Raw genomic sequence first — 6,744 nt, forward strand, 5'->3', positions numbered from 1 at the left:
CGCATTTGATACAAATGCTCCAAAACTCCGCAACCTTCCACGGGCTTGCGGACGAGGATCCCCATCTACATATCACCAATTTCTTAGAAATATGTGATACCTTTCGGATCAACGGAGCATCAAATGACGCCATCCGCCTCCGTATGTTTCCTTTCTCACTGAAAGATCGAGCGAAAGCTTGGCTCAACGCCCTCCCAGCTGGATCGGTAAACACCTGGGATGAACTAGCCCAAAAATTTCTATATAAGTACTTCCCTCCCGCTAAAACTGCTAAATTAATGACTGAAATTAATACATATTCACAAGAGGACGGGGAATCCTTATATGAAACTTGGGAGAGGTTCAAGGAGCTATTACGCAAGTGTCCACATCACGGCCTTGCAATATGGCAACAAGTATCCACTTTCTATAATGGATTGTTGCCACACACAAGGCAGACACTTGATTCTAGCTCCGGGGGACTTTTAGGTAATCGACGCCCACACGAAATATATAATCAAATTGAGGAAATTGCTCAAACCAATTTTCAATGGCACACCCCCCGGGGGAATAAATCTATTGCCCCGGGCGCCCATAAGGTCGATGAAAGCACTTCTTTACAAGCCCAAATCGAGGCCCTTTCTTCAAAGATAAAAAAATTGGAAATGACAAAAACAGTCTCAGTTATGGCTTGTGAAGGGTGTGGTGGGTCACATGAAAATTGGAGTTGTATGAAAGAAACGGAAGATCAACAAGAAATGGTAAACTACATTGATAATAGACCTAGGCCGTCGGGTCCCCCAACGGGAACTTACAACCAAGGATGGCGAAACCACCCAAACCTTGGTTAGAGGGAACCCGGCAATAGTAGTAACCAACAAACCCAACGAACAAACTTTCAACAACCAAGAAATGAGTCACAAAATTTCACTCAACAACAAAGTGGACGAGAAAGGCTCGAAGATACTATATCTCGCCTCATCTCCGACATTGAAAAGAAAAACTCGGAAAGATTTCTACAATTAGAATAAAATTTTAGAAATCAACAAGCTAGCATTCAAAACATAGAAAAACAATTAAATCAAATAGCTCAAAATTTTGCTGAGAGACCGCAAGGCGCATTACCTAGCAATACCGAAACAAACCCAAAAGCACAAGTTCACCTCATCACGCTACGAAACCGCAGCGTAGGACCTGCAGAAGCGCCACCGCCAACAGAAGAAACAGTACCCACACCTCTGCAGGAGAAGAACTCCCCTCCGTCATCAGAGCCTACCAAGGCTCCTCGAGTTTCATACCCCGGTAGGTTAATTCGTCAAAAGACCAATGAGCAATTCGCAAAATTCGAAAGTCTGTTAAAACAATTGCATGTCAATATTCCTTTTATCGAGGTCCTAACCCAAATGCCCAAATACTCTAAATTCATGAGGGACTTCCTTACGCATAAAAAGAAAACTGAAAATTTGCAATTAGTCAATTTAGGTGAAGAATGCTCTGCACTCGTACTCAATAAACTTCCCCAAAAGAAAATCGATCCCGGAAGCTTCATGATTCCCTGTTCAATAGGGGAATCCCCCGTTCGTAATGCTCTAGCCGACCTTGGGGCTAGCATTAACCTCATGCCCTCATCTATGTTTAAAAGACTCGGCTTGGGAACCACGAGTCCCACAAAAATGAGCATACAACTCGCTGATCGCTCCGTCAAATTTCCACAGGGTGTCATCGAAAACGTTTTGGTAAAGGTAAGCAGATTCGTCTATCCAGCCGACTTTGTCATACTAGATATGGAAGAAGACACCGAGGTTCCCCTCATACTAGGAAGACCCTTTCTTGCCACCGCCCAAGCGGTGGTAGATATGAATGACGGAACACTCACTTTGAGATATGGGGATGATGAAGTAAAATTCGGAGTCGGGAAAAGAATAGAGGACGACGACCCGGTCAACTACATGAAGGTTATTGATTCGAGCTTGGATGCTGCTCTCCGACGGTGTAACATGGGACGCCAAGCATCCCACTCAGAAAACATATAACCTCGCATTGGGTCTAGCCAAGGACCCTTATAAACGTGGCGCACCACGGAGGCATTCCGCGGAACTATCCTTAGTTTAGTTTAATCTTTTAGTTTTAATTTGCAGGAATAAAACACACTCATGGTGGTAATGGATGAAAAAGGGAACGAGAAAAATGGCCTCATGCACAAAGAACAAAGCAACCCGACACAAACCTCCATCACAGAAGGCTCAACACGGGCCGTGCCCAACCAACACGGCCCCGTGCTGAGCCACCTGCAGAAAAACGCCCAGTTCAGGTAACTGGACACGGGCCGTGTTCACCAGACTCGCCCCCGTGTCCAGGCTTCTGTCTCATTTCTTTAATTTCTGTTACTGGCACCTGACCACGGGGCCGTGCCCGGTCACCACGGGGCCGTGTCCACACTGCCAGTAACTTAAATCTTTGCTTTTTAAACACCACACCACACATCCAATCAACCTAAAAATTTATTTTTGGGACACATTGAGGACAATGTGTAATTTAAGTGTGGGGGGGGAAGCTAACACTTTGAAATTTTGCAAGTCTTAATAACAAGCCTTACACAAAACTCTATTGGAACCGCTAAACACGCTAAACACCCCAAATTTTTCAAAAATTTTCATATTTTTTTTACTTGTCTAAAGTTTAAGTTGGGAATCACAAGATTAATAAGGTTATATTTTTATAAAATTTACAACCGAAAGCGTCGTGATAACAAGAACCAACATAAGAAAATTATGAAACGGCATAACAAGTCTAGTTAAAATTTAATTATATATACTTGATCACATTAAAAACCCATTCCCACAAAAGTGAGTTTTGAGCCTTTATTGAGCATACAAATTTACATCTTTAGACTAAATGCTCATTTTTCGTTTCTTGTGTGAATTGCCGCTTGGTTCTTACAACTCTAGAACTTGCCACGACGATTCATTCCCGGTCCTTACCAACTTAAACCCAAGTAAGTAAATGATGGAGGCATTAGGACTAACAATTTTTTCTTTCTACATCATTATTTTTCAATTTTTTTTTTACCACCTACCCAAAATCCCCTAGTTAACCCCTTTGAGCCTAAACCTTTCATTTCATTACCCTAAAACCCTTTTTACCCACCAAAAACCTTTTTATTTTTCACCCCTTATTTTAGTAACAAAGCTCGGTTTTTCGCAAGCTCGTTCTTTTATGTGACTAAAATATATATATATATATATATATATATATATATATATATATATATATATATATATATATATATATATATATATATATATATATATGATGATGATGAAGTTAAAAACAAACAAAGCTATACAAACAAAAGCTTGTTTGGAGAAATACTTCAAAATAAAAAGTCACTAAAAAAATTTTTCGAAAACCGACGCTTTTTACGCTTTTCGCCCTTTTACTAATCACTAACCCAACCACCCACCTTTAACCCAAGCCTAACCCTTCACCCAAAAAGTCCTCTTGATATTTACAAAGGTAAAAGGTTAAAAAGGAGGAGGATTGATTGCTTGGCAAGCTTATGGAAGGCGTGAGTTCCATGCCGCTCTCGAGTGATTCACTAAAAATACACCTACGGCCGAGTGTTGAGTGATTTATTCCGTGAGGTATGTGAACTTGTATATAAATGGAATTTTAAAAAAAGGCATGTTATGCCCAAATAAGTAATTTATCCTATGAGACGTTCTCAATAAATCATAACGAATAGGATTGTGAATAAATAAAAATAAAACCTAAAAAGATCTTGGATCCCTGACACTCTATGACAAGCCAAAAACTTTCTCTTCTACCTATTCCATTTGGGAGTGTAAGCCACATTTTAAAGAGTTTTGCTTGAGGACAAGCAAAAGTTCAAGTGTGGGGGTATTTGATGTGTGTAAAATGCAACATATAAATCACATCAATTAAGGCATAAAACTAACCCTTTTTAAGTACTAATGTTGGAAAAAGAGTGTTTTTGTCTTCCTTTTGTATTTTCAGGATGAAATGAGCTCAAATTCACAAAAGAAGCAAAAAGACAACTAATTCTAGCATAAATACAAGAAAAGGAATAAAAGTAGACTGCCCGGACCATCAACGGCATCCTCCAAAGCAAAGAAGAGAAAACAGAAGCCTGAACACGCCCCGTGCTCAGCCAGCACAGGGCCGTGCCCAAGAAGCAGCATAAAAGACAAACTTGTAGAAGCTTCCATTGCCCACCACAGGGCCGTGTCCAGTGAGCACGGGGGCGTGGTGAAAGTACAGAAGGCGCATTAATTGTAATTGCGAATTACAATTAATGAGGAGAGAGAGTGTCAGACGGGCACGGGGGGGTGTCCAGCGGACACGGGGCCGTGCCCAGCCTTCTGTTCAGCCTATAAATAGGGGTGCTTGGTTTCATTCCATCTTATCCCTTGGCACACCACCTCTCTCACACTTCATCCACCACCCACCACCACCATAACACCATCATCCACCACCATCATTGATGTGCGTGAAGTGTGTTATATTTTTGATGTATATTTAAGCCCCTTTTTACACTTTTAGCCAAGTTTTAAATTTATAAAACACGATATTCACTAACACTAAACACACATATGGGCAAGTGCACCCATCGTGGACGTAGTATAGTGTTGGTAAGATACCGAGGTCGTCCAAGGACACAAGAGCTTTTAATACCGGTTTATCCTCAACGTCTAATCAAATCAAAAAGGTTAGAAAAATGTTTTAAACTAAGAAAAATAAAAACTAACTAAATGCTGAAAATAAAAATAAAATAAAAACAGATAGACAAGATGAATCACTTGGATCCGACACGTGTATTAGTATAACCTTTGATTATTTTCGCACTTTTGCACTTGTTTAAGAGATTATCTTAGTTATTGTAGTAGGCCCCTCTTTTGAAGGCGACGTTACCCTCAACCCAGTAGTTTGAGTCAGCAAGGATACAATCCTAAAGGGTCGGATTATTGAAAGATAATGAATTAAGTTATTAATGCAAATTATGGTAGGCCCCGCTTTTGGCGGTGACGTTACCCTCGGCTAAGCAGTCTGAGTCAGTAGGGATACAGTCCTAAATAGCCGGGTTATAGTATTAATAGTAGTTAACTTATGAGGGGGTCAAAGAGTTTGGATCCCCGCCATCCAATACCTATGGGCATTGAAGGAGATCCTACTAAATTTGACCCAGGTCCCAAGCAGGACCTCTAAACGCTGAACAAGGGCAAGACCCTTACCAAACCGTTCCCTTAACCCCCGACCAGGTAGCCAACATACCTCCATATAGACCGTGGAGATATGAATGGTGAAAATCTTTTATTTTATATAGACAGTAAAATAATGCCAAGACACCACGGACAAACGACAAGGAAAGATCACCTTCAACATAAGTAACTAGTTATTAAAGTCATTAATACAAAACCAAATAAAAACTGCAAAAGATTAAAAATAAAAAGTATTATACTAAACACTTGTCTTCACCAAGTGATGTAAGAGACTTAGGCAAACATGGCCTTGATTGTCAAGAACTCTTACGATCAATCTTGGATCCCGAGACGACTCACACACTCTATGATGGACAATGGATGATGGTGGTGGATGATGGTGTTATGGTGGTGATGGGTGGTGGATGAAGTGTGAGAGAGGTGGTGTGCCAAGGGATGAGAGAGAATGAAGCCAAGCTCCTCTATTTATAGGCTGAACAGAAGGCTGGACACGGCCCCGTGTCCGCTGGACACGGCCCCGTGCCCGCCTGACACTCTCTCTCCTCATTAATTGTAATTGCGAATTACAATTAATGCGCCTGCTGTACTTTCACCACGCCCCCGTGCTCGCTGGACACGGCCCCGTGGTGGGCAATGGAAGCTTCTACTGGTTTGTCTTTTCTACTGCTTCCTGGGCACGCCCCCGTGTTCGCTGGACACGGGGCGTGTTCAGACTCTGTTTCTTCTCTTTTGCCTTGGGAGATGCCGTTGAGGGTCCGGGCAGTCCACTTTTGTTCTTTTTCTTGTATTTTATGGTAGAATTAGTTGTCTTTTTGCTTCTTTTGTGATTTTGAGCTCATTTCATCCTGAAAATACAAAAGGAAGACAAAAACACTCTTTTTCCAACATTAGTACTTAAAAAGGGTTAGTTTTATGCCTTAATTGATGTGATTTATATGTTGCATTTTACACACATCAAATACCCCCACACTTGAACTTTTGCTTGTCCTCAAGCAAAACTCTTTAAATGTGGCTTACACTCCCAAATGGAATAGGTAGAAGAGAAGTTTTTCAGCTTGTCCTAGAGTGTCGGGAATCCAAGGTTTTTATAGGTTTTATTTTTATTTATTTACAATCCTATTCGTTATGATTTATTTTGAACTTTTCATAAGATGAATTACTTATTTGGGCATAGCATGCCTTATTAAAATTCCATTTATATACAAGTTCACATACCTCACGGGAGATTACTCAACACTCGGCAGAAGGTGTATATTTTAGTGAATCACTCGAGAGCGGCACGGAACTTACGTCTTCCATAGGCTTGCCAAGCAATCAATCCTCCTCCTTTTTAACTTTTCACCTTTGTAAATATCAAGAGGACTTTTGGGTGAAGGCTTGGGTTTAAAGGTGGGTGGTTGGTTAGTGGTTAATAAAAAGGGCGAAAATCGTAACAAGCGTCGGTTTTCGTGAAGTACCTTGTTTTTAGTGACTTTTTATTTTGAAGTATTTCTCCAAACAAGCTTTTGTAGCTTTTGTTTGTTTT

The 6,744-nt window shown here is 40.8% G+C and overlaps 1 non-coding gene across 1 annotated transcript; it reads right to left on the minus strand.

Annotated features, from left to right (window-relative positions):
- Window positions 1–272: 272 nt before the first annotated feature.
- Window positions 273–379, minus strand: LOC118482365. The gene has a single exon (XR_004868406.1). It is a non-coding gene; the product is annotated as a small nucleolar RNA R71 (small nucleolar RNA).
- Window positions 380–6,744: the final 6,365 nt, after the last annotated feature.

The sequence above is a fragment of the Helianthus annuus genome, chromosome 9, assembly GCF_002127325.2.
Source record: "Helianthus annuus cultivar XRQ/B chromosome 9, HanXRQr2.0-SUNRISE, whole genome shotgun sequence".
Classification (NCBI taxonomy): domain Eukaryota; kingdom Viridiplantae; phylum Streptophyta; class Magnoliopsida; order Asterales; family Asteraceae; genus Helianthus; species Helianthus annuus.